General features: G+C 42.9%; 1 non-coding gene across 1 annotated transcript; it reads left to right on the plus strand.

Moving 5' to 3' along the window:
- Positions 1-16,265: 16,265 nt before the first annotated feature.
- LOC134505521 (5S ribosomal RNA) lies at positions 16,266-16,383 on the plus strand. The gene has a single exon (XR_010068730.1). It is a non-coding gene; the product is annotated as a 5S ribosomal RNA (ribosomal RNA).
- Positions 16,384-23,452: the final 7,069 nt, after the last annotated feature.

Raw genomic sequence — 23,452 nt, forward strand, 5'->3', positions numbered from 1 at the left:
AAGCCCTGGACTTCTTTTTGGTTTCCTGGCTGGCAGAGCAATGACCTATAAGTGCCCGAATCCTTACTGGTTCACCTTTTTGTGGGTGCATGGCCATCACAAATCTTGCTGACTTTTCAACAGAACGTTCCATCCAATGTTTCCGCCACACTTAACATTTCTCAACCACAGAGTCCGTCAGCCAGAGTTTTTCTGCCCTCGAAAATGCTAAGTTTTCCGTTCCATTCAATACTTTATAGCTTCTTGATACTGTGATCAAATCCTTCATTTCAAGCTTTGCCCCTTACAAAACTAAAACTGGAATCATTCTAGCCTGAAAGGAAAAAAGAAACAAATTTACCTCTCTGCTATAGTTAGGTTTAAAAACAGGACGCATTGTGCGTGCGAAAACAGGGGCGAGGCTTTGATGGCATGGGCATGAGCGCCATCTTATCATTTGTGACCCTCCCCAGGATGACCCTGGCTAGTTCGTTAAGCAAACAAGATAATATGCAATCATCATGGGCATTTTACTCCATCAATTTGTATTCTCCGCAAGATCGCTTGGGTTGCACCCACTACTGTAAACAGCGCTGTGGAATGTCCTATGGTTGGCATATTTCAGGGAAATAGAGAAATGTCGTGGGCCCAATATAAGCTGCCTCTGTGCTCAGCCACTGGCATACCGTGGTTTGCTGGTCTTGTTTTCTCATTGTTCATGAGCTTAGCTTGTATGGCCACCCATTTATCAGAAAGTTAACCAGAAGGCCCTAAACCTGCCTGCCTTTTTCAAAATTTCACTCAGTAATAGACTAGAGTTATATGGTTCCTTGAGGGACCACCTGTCTTAGGCATCTGTGAATGTGTTAGGAATCTCATCAACAAGTTTGCACTGTAGTAACTATCCTGTAGTAAGGTTTAAATCAGATGGATTTCAAGGGACGTGCCTCTGGCAAAAGACGTGGGAAATTCGGAAGTATTAAAAATGACCATATTGGCAATTTAGAGTCATTGACATTGGCAAAAGTAACTTTGCATTGTCTAAGTGGCAGAATAAAGTAGAAATTTGGCATAGACCTGAGGGGGTACACAAGGGGGCCAGCATAGACTGCAGCTGAAAATGCACATGCGTGATGCTTACTTATAAAAAGAAGCAACACAATAAATCCCATTGCAGAGAGAGACAGAGAAAGAACAGTAGCTTCTTACTACCTAATTACTTACCTACTAAGTTAGTTTCCTACCAACAGGTAACATGTAACATGATGAAGCATCATTTGTTACCACTGACCATGCAAATTAAGGCTAATAGGAATTGGAGTTCAACATCTAAGAGAGAAATGTTGGCCAGCCAATCCTACATTGGGAACAATTCAGTCCATTCTACCAAGACCCTAACACTACAGTATATATCTGCTCCTTTCTGCTGTATGTATTGCTCTGGCCCAGGGCACATAATTTGGAACAGTAGACTAGAAGTTGGTACAGTAGCAACAAAGGCCTTGGAAAAGATATTCAGATGCCTTAATGTGTCTATACCTACAAAGATCAGAATAGTGCAAGCAATGTGACACTCTATGGAAGTAAAAGTTGGGCTTTGAAGAAGCAGGATAGGAAGAATATTGATGCTTTTGAACGTTGGTGCTGGAGAAGACTTCTGAGAATACCATGGACAGCCAAGAAAACAAACCAATGGATCATTGAACAAATCAACTCAGAGTTCTCACTCTAGGCACAAATGTTCAGGCTCAAAGTATCCTACTAGGGACACATTATGTGAAGATCCAGATGTCTGGAGAAGGCTCTGATGCTACGACAGGTGGAAGAAAATTGAAGAAGAGGACAATCAGCAACAAGGTGGATGGACTCAGTTAGTGGTGATGGGTGCATTTTTGGAAGACAGAAGGACCAAGCTGGAAACAGATCCTCTTGGAGAAAATCTGCCTGTGTGGTCACTGAGAGTCAACACTGACTTGATGGCACATCAAGCATCACAATTTGGCAAAACAGCCTGGCCCAGTCACTAAAAAGCCATGATCACATTCTCCATCCCTGCTTTCAATAGGCTGGCATGGTTAACAGAATGCCACAAATTGGGTAAAAGAGATATGGGAAGCACTATGAGCAGCAGGGAACCTTTACACACAAAAATAGGGGATCTGATTTTTTTTCCTAAAAAAAAGCAGAACTCCTTGCTCGTACCCCAAAAATCAGGAAGCTAAAGAAACAAGCAAAGTTGGAAAAGTATCCCTGGTGCCTACTGTATATAGATTGTCTACTTCGTCCAATTTCATAACCAACACATTGATTTTTGGTGGAAAGGAATATGTAGTCTGTTGTTGAGGGCCTTTGATCCAGAATACTAAGAAGCAATCAGAGGGAAAGGGTGCTACTACTTCAGAAGTATAGTAGGAAACCTGGAAGCCACTGAGGAATTGGCAGCTGCCTCGAGTCCTAATGATTTAACTTCATTCCCCTTCTCCTCGGAATGTACAATGTATGCAACTTCCATTGTGTATCCTAGAGTTCATGCAAATGTGAGCCAGGAACGACTGGGCTGGACACAATACGCTGCACTTTAGAAAAGGACTAATTGCAGTTCAGACTTATGGCCTTTTTAGGCATTCTCTTAGAGAACGCTTCTTTCCCTTCCCCACCCCAGCACCATTTGTTACACCACGTCTCCCCCTCTACAGCAGCCACAAAGAGAAGGCGCAAAGCAGAAGTTCCATACGCTGTCCAATAAAGGACGTCCAAATGCTTCTGAGATTGGTAGCAAAGGCTGCAGGCCACAACGTAACACTAGATAATGGATTTTATTAACGGTAGGCCTGTTCTCTGTATTTGGGGTGACATGGTCGGCACGTGCTGCTGAAGATGGTGCGGTTAAGGGAAAGTCACAAACTGAGTGAAAAAAGAAAATGCATGGGGGGAGTGTGCGCTCTTCCGAAAGAAACAAGCCTTGTGTTACCCATCTAATTAAAATCCAGCACTCTGCCTGTAAACTCAGAAAGGCAAATCTTTGTACCGATCAGAGGAGAGCCTGGAGGACGCAGAAAACAATTATGTAGAGTTGGCACCCATGTGCAAGTTACCCAGAAGTTCTTAACAACATCACAGAGTCACTTAAGGACCCTCTTGTTTAATCTCCTGCCACCTCTTAGAGAGACGTCAGTAGCTCACATTGCAGGAGGAGAGCCAGGTCAGTCCATGGGTGCAAAACAATCAGGAGTGTGGTAGCCCCTTTTCCAACTAACACGTTTTATTAAAAGGCATCAGCTTTCGTGAGCTGTGGCTCCCTTCACTAGATGCCTGGAGTAGCTAAACTGATGTAGGATTTAAATTGGGGGAGGCGGGGAGAAGGAAGATGGGAACGGTAAGTGGGTTACACAAATTACAAGGACCTTATCAACTAACAATTGTAACATGTTAAAGACCCATGGTGTTTGTTCATGGAAAGTTACGCCTTTTAGTAAAATGTGTTAATCAGAAAAGGTGCTACCAGACTCTTGATTGAAGTAGCTTGTCCTCCCAATACTCTGTTAATTACCTATTGTTCTCTTTGCCTTCACTCTCCCTTAAGACCACTGGAGGCTCAGATTTCCCACATGTGCCTTTTACTTCCAGCTAAGCTTTAAAGCAGACCCTTAGCTCCCTTGATTTTTTTTCCTCTTTGCTATCTGGTGTCCAACCTAAAATTCCAGGAGTCCAGCCATCTGTCTGCCTACTAAAAGATAGATATGATCATTGGGTTGGGTGATGTATCTCAGATCACTGGAAAGAACTCTTCATTAGGCTATCCTTATCATCTAGCAATTCTGTCTCCCCATAGAGCAGGGTTTCTCACCCCCGGGTTCCATGAGAGGTCACGAGGGGATTCCTGGGAGATCACAATTTATTTTAAAAATTATTTCAAATTCGGGCAACCGCATTAAAGGAGTAAGTTTCATTCTTTGTTTTTAGTTGAAGAACACTGTTAATGCATATATAGAGGCCTACCCATGAAACAAATATCATAATTTTGCAACTTCTGGCCTATCTTTAAGCCTGAATGTGCAGGGGTTCCCTGAGGCCTGAAAAATATTTCAAGGCTTCCTCCAGGGTCAAAAGGTTGAGAAAGGCTGCTCTTATTGCTACCTGTTTCTCATACAAGAAACTCCTTTTATCTTTTTACTTAAAGTTCAAACCTACATAGGAAATGGCCATTTTCTGTATCACTCCTGGGCTATGGAAACTCTTGTCTCCACCCATTCTCCCTTTAGAAAAACTGTAACTTTTTGACAGTTAACACTTTTGTTATTCACATTCTAATTTGCTTATTTGGGTGCCTGCCTTGTTTAAACTCTAAGCCACTTAGATTTTTTCCCCACAAATAAGTCTTGCCCCTGTGATTTTCTCAGACCATTTTAAATCAGGCTGGTGGGAAAATGTGATGGAAAAGTTGTTGGGGTTTCTCCCCAATTCCTCCTCCTCCTCCTCCTCTTCTTCCTCTTCTTGAAAAGTTCAGTTGTTGGGGTTTCTCCCCAGTTGGCGGCGGCGGCCGCCTCCTCCTCCTCCTCCATTTGACAGTGCCAAAAGATATGTATCACACAATGTACTTGAGATAGAGATTTCCATAGTCTAGCCTTTAGTCTCTTGGATTATAGAGATTTTGAAAACAAAAACCGAAAAATCAGGTCTCTATCACCTTCCTGCCTTGTTAATAATATAACTCTGAAACATCGCCCAAGTCTTCGCTTGGGCAAAGTTTGATGTTCTGCCCTCTGCAGCATAATTAAATAAGTTTCATAACATACTTTTCTGGTCCTGTATATGATAATAGTTATGCAATGTTTTGCTATGGTGATCTTTCCTTTCTTTTGGTCTAAGACCAGAATAAATTTCCTTCCTTCCTTCCTTCCTTCCTTCCTTCCTTCCTTCCTTCCTTCCTTCCTTCCTTCCTTCCTTCCTTCCTTCCTTCCTCCCTCCCTCCCTCCCTCCCTCCCTCCCTCCCTCCCTCCCTTCCCTTCCCTTCCCTTCCCTTCCCTTCCCTTCCCTTCCATACATACATACATACATACATACATACATACATACATACATACATACATATGGCTAGACTCCCTCCCTCCCTCCCTCCCTCCCTCCTTCCTTGAATACATATAGCTAGATTCCTTCCTTCCTCCCTCCTTCCCTCCCTCTCTCCCTCCCTCCCTCCTTCATAGTACTGTGTGGATCAGGCATTGTGGAAAGCTATCCAATACTCTATAATCCCTTTTGTAAGGACTGGTGAGCCTGCTGAGTTATCCCATTTTTCATACAATTCCCAGGCATGGGGGGGATTGTCAATCTCAGCTGTGTATTAGCTGATTGCTATCCCAATATCACCAGTGGAGTGGCTAAATGTTGTGCCTCTCTATGTAACATTCGCTGCTCAGGGGGCTGAAAAATGCTGCTGCGGGATTTTGTCGCACAGTTGAGCATGGCAGTTGCATTTTATCTTAGCGTGAGCTGTCTGCTGTCTATAAGAAGATGTATTTATGGTTCAAATTTCTATCACCACCCATCTCCTCCCGAACAGGGGGACTCTGTTAGATAAAGACAATGATGACAACCTGAGAGTCTTTTAAATAGAATAATCACAGTAATCACATTAAAGTAATCCGGACAAGTAAGGAAACAATAAACCATGGCTTGCATCACCATGGATTCCTTGGGCATGGCCTTTTCCTGCTTCCCAAACTGCACAGAAGAGCCTTCTCTAGGCCTCTCTAGATTTAGTTCTCCCAAGATTTTGATCTTCTCCCAGCAAAATCTTTAGTCCCCATGTGCCACTGAGAAGGTTAATTGTTTTCGTCTGGCTGACGACTTAGAAAAACATTCTGTTCCAATTAGAATATGTCACTACCTTGGAAGAGACTAGAAATGCAATCTAAAGAGTGTGTGTGTGTGTGTGGTTCCATCCATCCATCCATCCTAAAGTAAGGACTAATTACAGTGAGGATCATGCAAAGGATGAAGAAAACCCTGATAAGCAAGGGACAGTGCTAGAGATGCTGCTCTATCACACAACCCAGGTTGTCATTTAAAATTAGCCATCAAATGTCCAGTTACAACCTACAGCTCCTGGGTGTGTGTGTGTGTGTGTGTGTGTATATAATGCAGCCCTTTAACATATCACCTAGACCAGAGTTTCTCAACATTGGCAACTTTAAGGTGGGTGGACTTCAACTCCCAGAAGTCCCCAGCCAGCCATGCTGTGTCAGACTCCACAATCAAATGAGTTCTGAATCGTCTGATCGTGTTCGTCTGCACAGATGAGCCAACATGTGTCAAGGAGGAAGATGGGAGGGGAGAATTGCCAGGAGTGTGAATCACCGTTGTTTGGGCTGCCAGGTGGGAGTCAAGGTCATCCTGCCCGAGACATCTGCGGCTGGTATGGCTGACCATTAGAGGTTGGATGAGAAAGGAGCAGGAGGGGGAAGGGGGTGTTGGAAAGTTTTAATGAGTTTACGCAGCTTTTATTCTGATCTGGACACTAGTTTCAATAAACCTAATTTCTGCATATTCCAATTGTGCATGAGTTGGGTCAGTATTGGGACTGATGGTGTCAGTTCTTACATGCTGGGGAATTCTGGGAGTTGAAGTCCGCCCATCTTAAAGTTGCTAAGGTTGAGAAACACTGCCTTAAATGCTTCCCATCTTTCTCTCTCTCTCTCTTTCTCTTTTTTTTTAGGGGTTGTGCTATTGTTTAGTCTGGGCTCAAGCTTCTAGTTTTTGGAGGCCAACCATCCAAGGATCCTGTCGGGGATGGAAACTTTGTTATTTTGGGCTGCCACTCAGCCAGCATTTTCCAAGTTTAGGAAGCCAGTGATGTGGTTGCGCTGCCTTAGCCACAGAGATTCAATGCTTTTCCTTTTTGGACAGGCCTTAAGATCCTTTCAATCGACCACACGGCCTGATATAATCAGGCATTATCTGGGATTGCAGGCAGGTGCCAGGAGACAGAGGAAAGGGGAAGGGACAAGCAGATTGAGAAAACTTCCAACGGGGCAATGGGGGGGAGAAGAGAGCAGTTTTGAGGGCTTCTTCTACAAGCCTAAGTGAAGGGGTAAAAGACAAAAGAAGAAGAATGGGCCATCATTCCTGCACCATGCAGAAGCCAATGGAAAATAAATTGCACCCGGAGGAAATCAGAAAGTTGCCACGCGTCCTTCCTGCTTTACCAAACATTAATTGATTGGAGATGCAAGGACCTGCGGAAATGCATGCACTGAAACTTGTTCAGCCTGTCGAAGAAAATACCCTCTCAGAGTGGCAAGAACAGAGATGGAGGTCTTGCAAAAAGTCAGTCAGGCACCAACATTGCCTTGCCAAACTATGCCCTGTTCTGTTCTGCTCCCTTTATTCAATCCAGTTTGACAGATTGGACAACTAAGCTGCTATCCTGTGGTTGGCCTGGTTTTGCTCTACCCACAACGCTGCTGCAGTGGTTTGTAAATTATGCCTATGGCTGAAGATTATTTTCGGCTGCTATCTCAGGAGAATTGCCGTCTTTCTGGAAAGGAAGACGAGTGGCTTGCCTGATCCTTCCCAATTAATTACTGCATTTGTGATTTGGGGAGAAGAGTTGGTCTTAAGTGCAAAGAAGCTGGAAAAGCACAGCCACTTTCGAGATTAGCTGCTGCTTCAGAGAGGTTAACTGAATTATGCTGAATTTGAAAACTTTGGGACCCCCAGACAAGGGTTTGGCCTCTTCCCATCCCTGTTTGGGTCTCCCGGTGCCCTGTCTCCATCCAGCTGCACAGGATTCCAGTTGACACACAGGATTATTGATATATACATGTCCTGTACATGTATGCATAAAAAAGCTGCTCTGCTCTTTAATGGAGGGGGGTGGCAGTGACATTCCAGTACCAGGGCCTGAAGGAGGAACTAGAGAGGATGTGGAAAATGAAAGCCCAAGTGGTCCCAGTGGTGGTAGGAGCACTCAGGGCTGTGACCCCCAGTCTGGGAGAGGGGCTCCAGCAGATCCCAGGAGCCACATCAGAGCTCTCTGTCCAGAAGAGTGCAGGGCTAGGAACAGCTGAGATCCTGCGCAGAGCCCTCAAATTCCCAGGCCTCTGGTGGAGGACCCGAGGTTGAGGAAGACACAGACCAGCCATAGGGGTGAGAAAGGTTTTTTAAATACTTTTACTGAAAATTTTAAACACAAGAATAAGACTAATACAAACTAAAATAGAGCGAAAAGAAATGCAAGAAGAAACTAAAGGTGCAAGAAGAAAAAGAGTAGCAGAAAAATAGAAAGAAAAGAAATATATAAAGTGGTTTCCAGTCTTCTTTACAGCAGTTATGAGCAGTTAAAAGCTTCTTATAGAAGTTCTAAGTCCTATTATAAATTGACCTCTTTCTCTAAAGTTACATCGTGACTCTCTTCTTTCTATGATCTATCCCATCTAATCATCAAAACCATAAATCATAAGTTCATTTTTTTTCTTTTTCTTACCCAAAAAGTCCATATGGGGTTTCCAGTCACCAATAAGCATAGGTATTGTCTTTTCTCTAATCAAACAAGCCAGTTGGCCATTTCAGTGAGTCCTGTCATCTTCACCAACCAATCCTCTGTCGTAGGTATTGCCAAATTTTTCTGTCTTTGTGCAACACATATGATTATTTCCCATTGACTCCTCCTCTTCCTTTTATTTCATACATTTTAAATGTTGTATCTTATATTTATATATTGGATGTGCTCTAAAGTTATATGGGTTTGGGGGTTCTGTTTTGTTTCTTGTTGCATGCCACCCAGACCCACACTGTTTGAGTTGGGTGGCCTTATAGATCTAGTAACTAAAGAAATAATCTTTGTTCTTAAATTTATATTCCACCTTTTGTTTTCATTTTTAATTCTATATTCCACTGTTCTTCCAGGCTCTTGGGGTGTGTTTGTGTGTGTATAATGCAGTCCTTTAACATATCACCTAGACCAGTGTTTCTCAACCTTGGCAACTTTAAGATGTGTGGACTTCAACTCCCCAAATGGTGGTCGTTAAGTGAGTCACTGTGGTCATTCAGTGAACCACATGGTTGTTAAGTGAGTCACACAGTTCCCCATTGGTTTTGCTTGCCAGATCCCAGCAGGGAAGGTCGAAAATAGCAATCACGTGACCACAGGACGCTGCGACGGTCATAAACGCAAACTGGTCACCAAGCACCCAAATTGTGATCACGTGACTACAGGGACACTGAAACAGTTGTAAGTGTGAGGACCGGTCATAAGTCTTTTTTTCAGCACTGATGTAAGTTTGAACCATCACTAAACGAATGTTTATTAAGCGAGGGCTACCTGTATAGGGAACCCCCCCTTTCAGGTTTAATTTAATTTATCACTTACATATTTTTTCATTGTACTGTCACTGTTGTATTAGTTTTATTTTTGTTTACTACATTTCATGCACTAATGGTTTTTTAAGGGAGATATAAATGACACCGTCCCATAATCCCCCTGCCTCCCCACTTTTTACAGCTAAGGTTTATAACAGTATCAGTAGCAAAATGCTGTTGTCTAAGGAAGCGACTCAAGGCCAATAAGACAGCAGATCAGAGACAGCCACAAGGTTCCCCTTGAGGACCCCCCAAAGTCACCCATAGCAGGAAGACCTTCTGTGTTTCTTCTTTTCTGCATTTTTTGAGCCAGGGTTTGAGGTGGGGGGGTTAAGTGGCATATTGAGCTACTTAAGTTTTGCAAGGGTAAAATTAAAATCCCCCAAACCTCCCCCAGGAATCAGCAGCCACGGAATGCATGCATTTATTTGTGTTAGCAGTTTCCCACTGGTTTACTGCTGAAACAATCAGTTGATTGGCAAATTGGAGTATAGATCTACCCACCAGGAGACCCAGGTCCACTTTATGACCATTTTGACCTCTTGAGGGAGACCCAGGACCTCTTTATGATTCTTTTGAGGGAGATGGGCGGTGACGAAATTTGAAATATAAATAAATAAATATCTCAGAGAGCCCTGCAGGGCTCTGAAAAACCAAGTGGGCAATTGGGAAGTATAGAATAATTATTCCTGATCTGGGGAGTCCTGTGGGAGGTGGGGGGTGTTCAAAGAAACCACAGTGGGACATGCAACATGTGTAAAAAGGGAAGGAGCTTCAACTGCACAGTCACAGCCACCATCTTGATGTTTTTGAACATCCACCCACCCCCACTCCTGACTTCATGGGCTAAATCAGTTGGATGTCCTTTTTATGGGTAGTATTCCCTGCAGACTTCAATCAATACCTGACAGGAGAAACTAAATTCCAACTGCAGCAGCTTCCAGACTACATAAAGCAAAATCCTTTATTTATTTATTTATTTATTTATTTCCCCGCTTTTATTATGTTTTTATAAATAACTCAAGGCGGCGAACATAACTAATTATGCCTGAAAAGCAGGGCTAGACTGTTGCTCTTTTAATGCATATTGTTTTATACATTTTATATTTTTATATTTTTATTGCTATTTAAGTAGATTTAGGGACGCGGTGGCGCTGCGGGTTAAACCGCTGAGCTGTTGATCGGAAGGTCGGTGGTTCGAAACTGCGCGGCGGGGTGAGCTCCCGTTGCTCGTCCCAGCTCCTGCCCACCTAGCAGTTCGAAAACATGCAAATGTGAGTAGATTAATTGGTACCGCTTCGGCGGGAAGGTAACGGCGTTCCGAGTCGTCATGCTGGCCACATGACCCGGAAGTGTCCTATGGACAACGCCGGCTCCAAGGCTTAGAAACGGAGATGAGCACCGCCCCCTAGAGTCGGACTCGACTGGACTTTACGTCAAGGGAAACCTTTACCTTTACTAAGTAGATTTATATGGTATTGATTTTGTATTGTATTGTTTTTTACTGACCGCTATTTTATTTGTAAGCCGCCCAGAGTCGTTGTGTACGAGATGGGCGGCAGAGAAATGTGATAGATAGATAGATAGATAGATAGATAGATAGATAGATAGATAGATAGATAGATAGATAGATAGATGCTGCTTTCAATCATAGAGTGATCACAGACTTGTAAGCCATTCTGTGTTTGTAATGGGCTGTCAGAACAACCGTGAGGAAGAGGAGGAAGAGCTGCAGCTAAGGCAGATTTCTCAGAGAAGAGAAATATGAGTCCAAAAGCAGAAATGTAATTTGAGAAAGCGTCTCAGACATGACCCTCCCTAGTTCTCGTGAAGATAAAGGCAGGGAGGCAGGAAGCACATTCAGACTTGAAAGATTCTGCAGCCGTTAACTCTATAATAAAAGTAGTTTTGGTATTCATGACTTTGGTGTTCAAGTCTGGTCTACCTCGAAAGGCCGACAGTGTTCTCCCTACACTTCAAGTTCAGAGGAATGCTAACAGGTCTGCCAGGAATTTCAGATGGGTGTCCATCTCAAGATTCTGCATGGATGGAGGAATCCTTGCAATTTAAGGTCCTCCCCACCATCTTGTCTCTTTTGCATTTTGCTTTATGTCATCATGAGATGTTGCTACCAAGTTCAATATTTATGATCGTATAAGATATCTGACGAAAAGATACTAAAAGGCTGTGTGTGTGTGTGTGTGACTTAAATATATGCATATTACCTCTCAGGTAAATCTCAGCATTGGGAAAAAAAAATGGATTTGGAACCGTTGGCTCTTGTGGTGTCTTGCCAAATGTCCAAGTCCCGTTTTGAAAAAGCAGAAAGAAAGAAAAATGGGGAGGGCTGAGAGGAACCCTCTCTGCCCCCAGAACAAACTTCTACCTGTGGGTGGCATTAACAAAGCATCCTACCCCTCCTTCTCCTGAGCTCCAGAGCCTGAATCTCAGCCTTTTCTTTCCATCAAAGCCATGCCATGGATGTAGAGAACGTCTAGAAAGGGATTTTGTGATTCAGTAAAAACATTCCTGCCTCCAAAGCATAAAACCCAAAAAGTTTTATAGGAAACCACTGTCTTCGAATGTCTGCATATCTTCAGCCATCCTGGGAACTGGAGTTGAAAGGAGCAGAGAAAAGGAAGGGACCGATAATGATAGTTTCTGGATGAATGCTGTGTGACTATTGGCTCCCACATAAAAGCTCAGAATTCTGAGCAAGATTCTGCAGCCAACAGGAAAGCGAGCTTGCTGGCGTCTTGGTCATGAGAGACAGGAGCCTTCTGACTTCAAGGAAGGGTGGGGAAGGAGAAGTCAACCCCCCTCCCCACCTCTCTTTCCTCAATTTTCTGGAAATTTTTATTCAAGCTGAAGTCATTCATGCACAGCTTACACATGCAACACACATACACAGAACAACACCATTCATCGGGGAAGCAAGCGATCCATAAGCTTGGCTTCATGTGTTGCACCAAGCTATCATTTGTTTCACTGTGATTTGGTGAATAAATGATCAAGGGCTGCTTAACTGTCAGCACAGCCATGCATGGACAATGATCATTATTGGCCACGTTGGGCACTGTTGATGCTACATTTGTTTTGTCCACTTGTCTGGTGGCATTTGACTCAGATATGGTTTAAAAGCACCATGCAATGAGGATTGGGGACCTCCTCCTCCTTGCTTAGTCTTAAAACATGCACCAATATTCCAATAAAAATAATCCCAAGGAAAGTTCAGAATGTGTCTGAGCATGGCATGTAAACCACATTAACTGTGTTTGATTTAATTTCTTCCCTAATCAGCTGCTCTAGCTCTGGAGGGGAAAAAAATAAGGTATTTATAAAGTGGGTAAGATTAAGATGGTGTGTTTTTTCAGTTCTGTCTCCTAAACATAAATCAAATTTTATCAACTCAAAAGGAGTGTAAATTCTTTTCCAGTTCAAAATTTGTTAAAATACTCACACAGCTTGGAGCCAAACACAGAACACAAGACAGTACCTTTAGATCACGGATGGAAAAAAATTATCTGCCTACTTTTGGTAGACCACATGTCTTTCTTCTCCTGCTGCAATTGCAACTTCTGCATTCTTGTTGCATTGCAAAGGGGTTCCAAAAAAACCAACAACCACTATTTGCCAACCTGATTTACTCTCAAGTAGGTGAATCAAAAATTGCAGCCTTAAAATTATGTACTTGGGGAAAAGGGAAGAGACACTGTGACCCATCTTCCATTGTACTGGGAACAATTAACAGTTTCTACCCCAACAGAGCTGGAATGTGTCAGAAGGGCAGAATGGGATGGAAGGGGGGGAAAAAAATCTGAGATGTCAGGAGTAAAATCAATCGAGGAAAACGTACACAATTTGATCATCAATCCACTGCAGTGATGGCTAACCCAGGACTCTTACTGTATAAATCATAGACCCTTTGTATAGCTATAGTGTGCTCAAACCACACACAGGGGCCTCCCAACTAGTCTGTTTTCATCAACAGCCTACGGTTCAGTTCACATTCTGAAAATGCACCCTGGCTTGGATGGAACCAAATACACATGTCCAGCCAACCGCTGGCAACATTTGTTCACCTAAGTAAGCATGATAAAGAAATACGATGACAAATCGACAACGTATGGCACAGCACGGGTGATTCAATTTTGCTTTCTCTCCCCCCCCCCCCCCCGCCTTGCATGAACCTAATTTCTTTTAGCTGGAATGAGGTTCAAAAATCTAACATTTTACTACTGATGGATAAATGGAGGAGGTTTTGGAAGAATTCAAGCTATGTAGAAAAACCAAGAAGACGTTCCTACTCAAATTGGCAAGGCTTTTTTCCCTTACTGTTTCCAGAGCTCCTATTAACAGCACAATGCCCATGCCACTTAAGAAAATTATACCTCTCTCCCTTGAAAACAAACACCTCGCCAAGAGAAAAGAAAAATAATGCAGAGAATGACAACATTTTCCCTTGCATCACTTTGCACCGGACTAAGACTAACTTTATACCATCCCTGGTAGCTCATGTACTTTACACAAGGCTTCTTTCAGAATGATATACGCATTCCACCTTCCCTTAAGCTTTCAGAGCAGAGATACAGATGTTACATTTGGCTGTGCCCCCATATTCTGGGGTTTTACATGACTTCCACGGTCCCTCTTGGAGAGGGGAGAAATTTCTCTGTTTTTACACAATGCATATCCTGCATGTTATTTTCAGTTGCATTGGCCACCGGGAGGCAGGCACTGAATATAGTCATTGTGAATTCAATTCCCAGAAGAAGGTTTGAACCTCATAGAATAACATCTGGCAACCTACATCTGATGAGTCCTGAATAATCAGATGTAGGTAGCCAGATGTTCTATGGGGTTCAGACCTTCTACTGGGAACTGAACACAATGACTATATACAGTGTGTTGGCTTTAGACGCTATCCAGGTTCTGGCGCTCAGCAGTTGCAAGAAGGGGTATATTGAAGCTATCAGAATGACATATAAATTTGACCATCCCTTGAACAATCAAGACCTGAGGTTGGAGTCCCAAATAGGATGAAACTAGTCACATAGTGCTGGCCTCCTTATATAATGCTTGAAGCTGTTTTTTTCTCAGTCATAGTAATCAGAAGGCTACAGTTCCTCATGATGTGTAATAATGTAGACAGCTCCAAGAAGCTAGTGTAATGGTATGTGGGAAAGACCTTGGGAGATGGGGCGAAGAGATGCTGCCAAGGGAATGGCCAGATAAGAGACGGCTTAGCCCCCAGCTGGAGAGTGAGTGGGGCAAGAGGCTCAGAAGGGACCCTCCCTAGTTTCTTGGGCTGTAAAGGAGATGGGGGGAGAATTGTACGTTGAGACTTGCAAGATTCTGTTAATGTAGCTTTGCAATAAAGTAGAATTAACTCCTCTGGTCATGTTTCCTGCCTGGTCTACCTGGTAAAGCTGACACTTACTCCCATCTAATATACGTGGCAGCCTCCTTTTCCTATCTTAGCATTCATATGTTCTGTAACTATGATCAGCAGATGACCTACCTTAGGTCTACAAGTCATCATCACTTCTGCTTATCCACAGCCAGCTAAAAGCTATGGGCCATCATAATACTACTCCTGCATCAAAAGCTTGAACTGGGATAAAAGGCTTGAACAGTGAGCAATTCCCCACTGACTTCTCTATGCCTCCTGCTTTATTAGAGACCTTTATGTACAAATGTGATTTATTTATTACCTGCTTTGGCCTTTATCCTGTCCTAGAATGGAAGAAGGATTTGATATAGGAGAACATAGAAATAAGAAGGGGCAAAATGGAGGTCCATCTATTATACAAAAATGACATTCCCAGGGCAACCAAGAACCTGAAGAATCAAGGGGAATATTGAAAGATGATTGATGAGAAGATGGAATTACTGGTGGGTTATAAACTGCCCTTTCATTCCAATTTTACTAATAAAGGCTTTGGGTAGAAAAAAAGTTCAACTCATAACTTAATATTTTTGAAAAACGGCAGTGACAGTCTGAGGCTGAGAGAAAGAGGAGATCTATGAAAAGAATAAAATAAAATAAAATAAAATATCTTCTCTCTCTCCTCTCTTCTTTCTTTTCCCACCAACTCAAAACTACCCATTTAGACTCCGTAGTCAACTACACCATTCTCTTGCAAAGACTAATCTAGATCAATGGTCTATCCAGCTTTTTGAACCCAATCTTTTTTTCCTTTGGCATAATATATGCACAAGGCAGGGAATCCCCTCCCTTTTTCCTATTTTTTACTAAGGCATCCTATTTTTCATGGGCATTCAAAGTAATTTGTCCCTGAGAAAGTTGTGAGCATTATGTTCCTTTACAACATTTGCATCCAGTGAATATTACAGGCATCTCTTGGATGGTGACTACGACATTCGTTATAATGCGTGATAAAACCTCCATTCCCAAATATTGAAGTAATCACAATAGCTTTCCATAAGGTTAAATTGTGGGTTCTGCCCTTCTTTAAAGTCTGATGACTCTCCAGCATTGGAAACACACAGCTAGCCCTTTAATCAGCCAACACAAAAAAGAGAAAGAATCAACCACTCCTCTCCTCTTTAATCAATGTTTCACCATTTTGTAGATGGTTCCATTTTTTTTTCTTTGAATGCATTTCTTTGAAGGCCATTTGCTTCCCTCTCCATTGCAGAGTGAACTTCCTGTGGTCAAAAGGAATGTGGCTATCTGCACCACCGTGATGTGTCTGGGATGCCCTTCATCCTGAAGGTGCCCACGAGGCTGTTAGAATATGCAAAATATTTTCTTCTTTACACTGATCAATGAAGTGTATGCAAGCCAATGCATCAAGCTCCTGCATGGCCATAGAGTGATGCCCACAGAGCATTGGGCTAGCCTACTGAATCCATTAGCAATCTGTAGGCCTCTCCTGAAAACTCTAAATGTAGAACTCCCAGTTTACAGCCATACTGCCTGAAAATGCCTGATCTCATCTGGTCTCAGAAGCTAAGCAGGGTCAGGCCTGGTTAGTACTTGGATGGGAGACCGCCTGGGAATACCGGGTGCTGTAGGCTTGAATGTAGAGCTACCAGATCTTGGCTGCAAAAATCCAGATGACCACTAGATAGCAGCAAAAAGACACAGAAAAGATTCTCTTAACTGCCTCTTAGTGGTAGTCTCAAACTTTATGGCCCAATCAAATACATTGCAACCGCTGAGAGAAGACTGCATAAGGATTTTGCAGAAGTACTATTGGGCCAGAGATCCTGAACCAAGCAAGAGTTTAATGTCAACTTCTTAATTCTTTTATGAGCAACAATAGAAAGTTTCCATTTGTATTGCACTGAATTATAATGTGGTTTGTTTGAACCAGTCACTGTGGTTTAGAAGCCAGTTTCTGATTTACTAGGATGTTTGAACCCAGACAAATGCAGTAAAGCAAGCTTGGTTTTGGACAACATATGAACTCAGACATCAAGGGAGCTTTATTGACTAAGCCACAATTCTGTTGGGTTTAAACATTACATTAGGTTATAAATCTCTGTTTACAAACCACAATGACAGGGTTCCTTCGAATGGTAAGTCAGAACTAAACAAACCGCATCATGGCCTGGTATGATAGTATATAAAGGAAGCTACATGGTATTTGCAACTCGGTGTACATTTATAAAATGAAATGTGCTCATGATTGGCCTATTTTGTTTAACAGCAAGCATGCTTCCTCAGTCAACAAGTCTAAAGCCAAGGATGGCCACAGTTACCTGCCTTGCAAATTAACCCATATCTTCTGATAAAAATTACAAAGATGTTCTAAGCAGGAGATCTTAATATCTAATGTAAACCCAACCATGGTTGTCAACATCTGGATTTGCAGGCCCAGTAGCACGTTAACAGCTTGATCAAGACCCTTAACATCATGCTCCATCAAGAAAATCTTTCACATAAATTCATCAGGGGGGTCCAGAAATATTCCTAATCAGAGGCAATCATATGTTCATACAATTAATAAATGAGGAGTATTTGCTGAGAGATCATGAGTAAAGCAAACACGAGGTTGGACAGCATCATGCTGTGATGAATCTGAAGTAAACACCTTTTCTTAGAATATCTTCTAGCTTCTGTGAAAAGCTTCTAGGTTTACAAAGCTGATGGCTAAAAGCTGTCATCATATCACCTAACAAGAAATTACATGACTGCCAGCTATACAAGTGGGAACTCATAGCCAAATGAGATGTGACATCCAAATCTCTGTTCTGCTTTGTATGGTGTGTGTGAATGCAAAATATCCTTGGAAGGAGGAACCCAGAAAAAGGAGAGAGAAAATAATTTTTTATCTATCTTGTCTTCTAAAATTGCTTCCCCCCCCCAAAAAACCCCCTTGCTTTCTCCTCAACACAGAAAAGGTATAGATTCCTCTACCATTTCCCCCTGCTTAGGAATCTGTTTTAGGGGTACGATTTATATCAGACAATCAGCAGGCTTAAGAGTCTCTCCTGCTGATTTTCCATTTTGTAAAACTTCCACTTCTAATAATAGTAGTAACAATAACAACAATAAAAACCCTTCAGTAGAATGAGAAGGTGAACGAGATAGAGGTAGTCCTCACTTAATAATCGTTTGTTTAGTGACGGTTCATACTTACAACCAGTTCTCATATTTAACAACTGTTGCAGCATCCCCACGGTCACATGATGATGGTTTGGGCACTTGGCAACTGGTTCGCATTTATGACCGTCGCAGCGTCACGTGGTCACGTGATCACCATTTTTCACCTTCCCAGCTGGCTTCTGGCAAGCAAAATCAATGGGGAACCACGTGATTTCTTAACAACCACACAGTTTGCTTAAAACCCATGGTGATTCGCTTAACAACCGCCGCAAAAAAGTTGTAAAATTGGGTTGGATTCATTTAATGATGACTTTGCTTAGCAACCAAAATACCAGTCCCGATTGTGGTCGTTAAGTGAGGACTACCTGTATAGCAACTGTTTTGGCCCCAAAGAACTATGTTTCATGAGTCCAGATCTAAAAAAAATTTCTCCCAAGCCACTGAAAATCTATTGGGTGTATGGGTGTGTGCCTATTCTCACCAGTATTATTTTGTAAACCGTTTTAAAATGAGATGGGATTTAAGGCTGAAGACAGTAAAATTCCAGAAGAAACCATCAAATCATAAACTACTTGGCAATAGGAAGTCTGTTGCTGAGATCCTCCACACATTTTCCAGCCTCTCTTAGCAAGAGGCTGGAAGGTGGGAATCTGACGTGATGGGCTCTCTAAATTAGGAACCAAAACATTCCATCCTGCTCACCGGCACCATAAATTCAAAGTGACCCCTTGTCTAGATCAGCCGGTGGCTGAAGCAACACGACAGCTCCTCAAGAGTCCAAAATACACTTGAAAGTTGTTTTCCATTACTTTACACCCTGCTTTATAATTTCCATCTGACCACTCTTTGACAGAACAGCCTGAGCACTCAAGTATTTTATTGCATTAAAAAAAAAAAAGATAATGATTGGCAGGCCCTGCAGGAGAGGGGAGAAAACTTTGGATAGAAATATTGGACTTCTTGGAAGGTAAAGATGCTCTGCAGTCAGGGCCAATTTCTGGTGACTGCATCCATGCAATTTTCTTGGCAGGTGAAGGAGTTTGCCATTCCCACCTCCCAGGGTGGTTTGTTTAATTATTTATTTAACTTCCCAGTCTAGTCCACAGCTCTGGAATTCCCAAATGACCCCCATCCAAGTCAAAACCCCTCCCAACCTTCCTTAGCTTCTGAAAACAGCCAAAGTCAACTAGGTGCTGCTAAATGCTGAGACACTGAAGTGTTTAGGAACATTAAAGACAGATGTTTAGGGCTCTGGCTTGAATGAGACAACAGACACAAACGCAGAGAAGTGTCTCACTGGCTTGGATCACTATCGCCACCATCATCAGTTAGATTTGTAAGGCTGCCAAATCAAAAGACACAAGGCGACGTACAGGGTTGGAAACCTCGTAAGAATAAACAAGTGAATAAGGAAATACTGGCACGTTGGGGAAATATGCATGCAAGAGAATGCCAGCCAGCCTTACTATGCACTGTTATGTGAACTTAGCCATTTTGGCCAGTAAACCATGATTTATAGCTTAATATGTGATGTGATGTGAGGGATGCGGTGGCGCTGCGGGTTAAATCGCCGAGCTGCTGAGCTTGCCGATCGGAAGGTTGGCGGTTTGAATCCGCGTGACGGGGTAAGCTCCCGTTGCTAGTCCCAGCTCCTGCCAACCTAGCAGTTCAAAAACATGCAAATGCGAGTCGATTAATAGGGACCACTTTGGCAGGCAGGTAACGGCGTTCCATGTAGTCATGCCGGCCACATGACCACGGAAGTGTCTACAGACAAACGCCAGCTCTTCGGCTTTGAAACGGAGATGAGCACTGCCCCCTAGAGTTAGACACGACTGGACTTAATATCAAGGGAAACCTTTACTTTTACCTTTATGTTATGTGATCCCAGCCTCTTTTGCCTTATTCAACATACCTTGATCTATCAAATTCTCAATTAGTGGGACATGCAAACCACTTTTCTATCTAGCTTGCTTGGGCTCGCCCAAATGCAGGGCTTCAGGCACAGTGTTTCCCTATCCCACCTGAAAATGCTGAGGTTTCTTTTCCACTGTGTCATAGCCAAAAGGGCCTACAGTGCGTCCCAGCAGCTTTTCCACCAGACTGCTGCAGAGGGAAGAAAAGCAGAACCACATTCTCTGAGAAGAGGTATTTTAGGCTCTTCCGTTCTCTTAACTGGTACAATTGCAATTATTTTTGCAAGACATTTGCAGTTTTAAAAACGGGTCCCAACATTTGCTAGTTTTCCTTTCCACTCCTTACTCCTTTCTCTTTTGCACCATGTTTTCATATAGTCTTGGGGTGAGGGACAGTCAAAATTTCTATTGGTCTATAAACCATTCTAAGGGACGCGGTGGCGCTGCGGGTTAAACCGCTGAGCTGTCGATCGGAAGGTCGGCGGTTCGAAACCGCGCGGCGGGGTGAGCTCCCGTTGCTCGTCCCAGCTTCTGCACACCAAGCAGTTCGAAAACATGCAAATGTGAGTAGATTAATTGGTACCTCTTCGGCGGGAAGGTAACGGCGTTCCGTGAGTCATGCTGGCCACATGACCCGGAAGTGTCCTATGGACAACGCCGGCTCCAAGGCTTTGAAACGGAGATGAGCACCGCCCCCTAGAGTCGGACACGACTGGACTTTACGTCAAGGGAAACCTTTACCTTTTTATAAACCATTCTAGGAAGCTTTATTCTTTGGGAGGAGAATGCATGAATGGGGTTAAAAAAAGAAGCCAAGATGCCCTCATGTTGAATTCAACTCCTAGCAATTACATGAACCCAACATTGTTTTCTTGGCAGTGGTGCAGATATGGTTCGTCACTGCCCTCTTCCAAGTTTCGGGCATGAGAACTGGCCACATTAGAACATGAACCAAATGCATCAATATAGCAATGGAGAGTAGAATTCTATGATCAGATGACTGGGATATATTATCATATGCTATTTTAGACATTAGCAACGTTTCTTGAGATGGCGTTCCACTGAATAATCCCCCCCACTCCTCCTCCAGTACATTATTCCTAAGAAACTAAAGTCTCATTGGAGTCAACTCCTGCAACTTCATGGCCAAATCCTGTGATTCCCATGTCAACAGGACAGAAGTAGATTTTGCTGTTTTCCAACTTCCCAATTTAAGTCAAAGCCTTAGGGTTCCCTCATGGTCTCCCCTCCATATACTAACTAGGTCTGATCTTATTCAGCTTTTTCAAGGTCAGCCAAGAGTTGCCTGTCTCCTCCTGTGACCAAGACACCCTTGAGCTGAGCTGGACTTCTAGTGACTTCACGGAGTTGTTCATGTGGTTTTCCAGGTCGGAAGTGCTTCACCAGTGCTTTCTTTCAGGATGTTTTTCCACCTCCTAGTTTAGCCTAGAGCCCTGGGATTCCCTACTGTCTGCCCATCCAAGTGCAAACTAGGTCTGGCTCTGCTTAGCTTCCAAGCTCAAACAAGTTCAGGCAGATATATCCCAGTCTTCGGATCATATAATTCTACTCTCCATTGCTATATTGATGCATTTGGGTCATGTTCTAACGCGGTCAGTTCTCATGCCCAAAACTTGGAAAAGGGCAGTGGCAAACCATATCTGTACCACTGCCAAGAAACCAGTGTTTGGTCTATGTAATTGTTCAACTCCAATACAAGGGCATCTTGGCTTCTTTTTTTAACCCCTATACTTACAAAATAAAAGTTTTTAGAAGGCTATCGTAGATGGTAGAAGGAACCTTGAAGCTTCCAAGCTTTATCATTTGTTACTGTTACCCACTTCCTGCATCTAATCTGGCAGTCTATAAAAAGGAGCATCTGTTGGTGGGAGAAGTAATACCCCAGGTATCACTAGGTGTAAACTAGGGTCAGATGCATCTTGACATGAACTCGGTTTTATTGCCATCACTTCCATGGGTAATATTTAGTTCAATATAAATTCGTATTGTTGATAACCCTTTGGAAATACAAATGAAAAGAAGTCTTGTATTTTTCACTTCTTTCTCTTTCATACATTTCTTAGATCTATCTGGGAGCTGTTTCCCATGCACGAACACTCTAAGTCTGGATTGTGTGCATTCCTGTCCCCTTGAAACTCTCCATCAGCCACAAGGAAGAAGTACAAAGACTTTGTTGAGCTCTACCATAGCTGCAGCCAGGATAGCAAACAGAGGACTTTCCTCTTTCTCGACTTGGATTTCAGTCAAATATCCAGCATCTGCTATGAGAGAGAGCAGATGACTTATTTTAGTCGCTCCATTGGGCTTAATTAAAAGAAAATAATGTTGGTGGACCCTTGGAGACGGCCGACTTTGCTGTACAGCGGTCAGAATGAGATTGATGGGATGCGAGTGAGAGAACCATATGAGGGCAAGTTGAGGGTGGAAGACCTTTTGGAAACTGAGTTTGCACAGAATGCTAAGCATCAACCGTGGTACATAGAATGCAGTGGGCAAGGTTCACTCTCCACCTCGTGGGTGTATCTATCCACTGCCACTGGAAGAGTTTAAATAATGGAGATTGATAGTCATGGCATGAGTCCTGCAGTAAATTAAACCTGTGGTAGTTGTACAGGACTGGAATGAGAGCAAATGCAACAGCAGAGAGTTCCAGTTAAAGCTTTCTTTCTCTTGAAAGCTTCCCTCCAAAGTAGCCTTTCTCAACCTTTTGTCCCTGGAGGAACCCTTGAAATATTTCTCAGGCCTCAGGGAAGGAACCCCTGCGCATTCAGGCTCAAGTAGAGGCCAGAAGTTACAAAATAATTATATTAGTTTCAATGGGTAGGCCTGTATGTATCCATGAACAGTGTTCTTAAACTAAAAATAAGGAAACTGACTTCTTTAATGTGGAGTTGCTCGAATTTGAAATATTTTTTTTAAATAAATCATGATCTCCCAGGGAACCCTTAGTGACCTCCCATGGAATCCTAGGGTTCCATGGAACCCTGGTTGAGAAACCCTGCTCCAAAGTAAGAGGTCTGGAGTTATGGGCTAGTGGCAAGTGAGCTGACTTGATTTACCAAACTATCACCTACTTGGCTGTTCCTTGCTATCATCTCTAACCCCCCCAGATACTCTTTAGTCCCCCAGCTTACCTTTGTTATTTTTCCTGTATCCTCTAAGAATGCCTACAGGGTCAAAAGTAATCTTGTAAATAAAAGTGATGGTACAACCTGGCATTTTGCTTTGCAGATAAGCCAGTTCCTGGTTTATTTTAAATCTAAAGATTCTACCCCCCACCCCACCCCAAAAAGGGTTGGTATGGCAGGGAACTGAGTAAGCCTCAAGGAAGATGTTCACATACTCACAAAATATTGCCTACCATTGCATTACCTTCTCCAAGAACCAGTTCCTTCAACATCATTTCTTGGGAGATCAAGCTAGTCACTGATGAGAATGCTTCCTATTTGCTGTATGCCTGCTGCCAAACAGCCTCTTTCAGAAATAGATTACCCATTTACACCCTTCTCCCCCACTTGTGTGTATATGTTTACACAACCTTTTTTTTAAAATATGCAACTCGGCTTTGAAATATTTGCTAGGGAACTAGTTGAGAAAG

Source organism: Candoia aspera, chromosome 14 (genome assembly GCF_035149785.1).
Source record: "Candoia aspera isolate rCanAsp1 chromosome 14, rCanAsp1.hap2, whole genome shotgun sequence".
Taxonomy (NCBI): Eukaryota; Metazoa; Chordata; class Lepidosauria; order Squamata; family Boidae; genus Candoia; species Candoia aspera.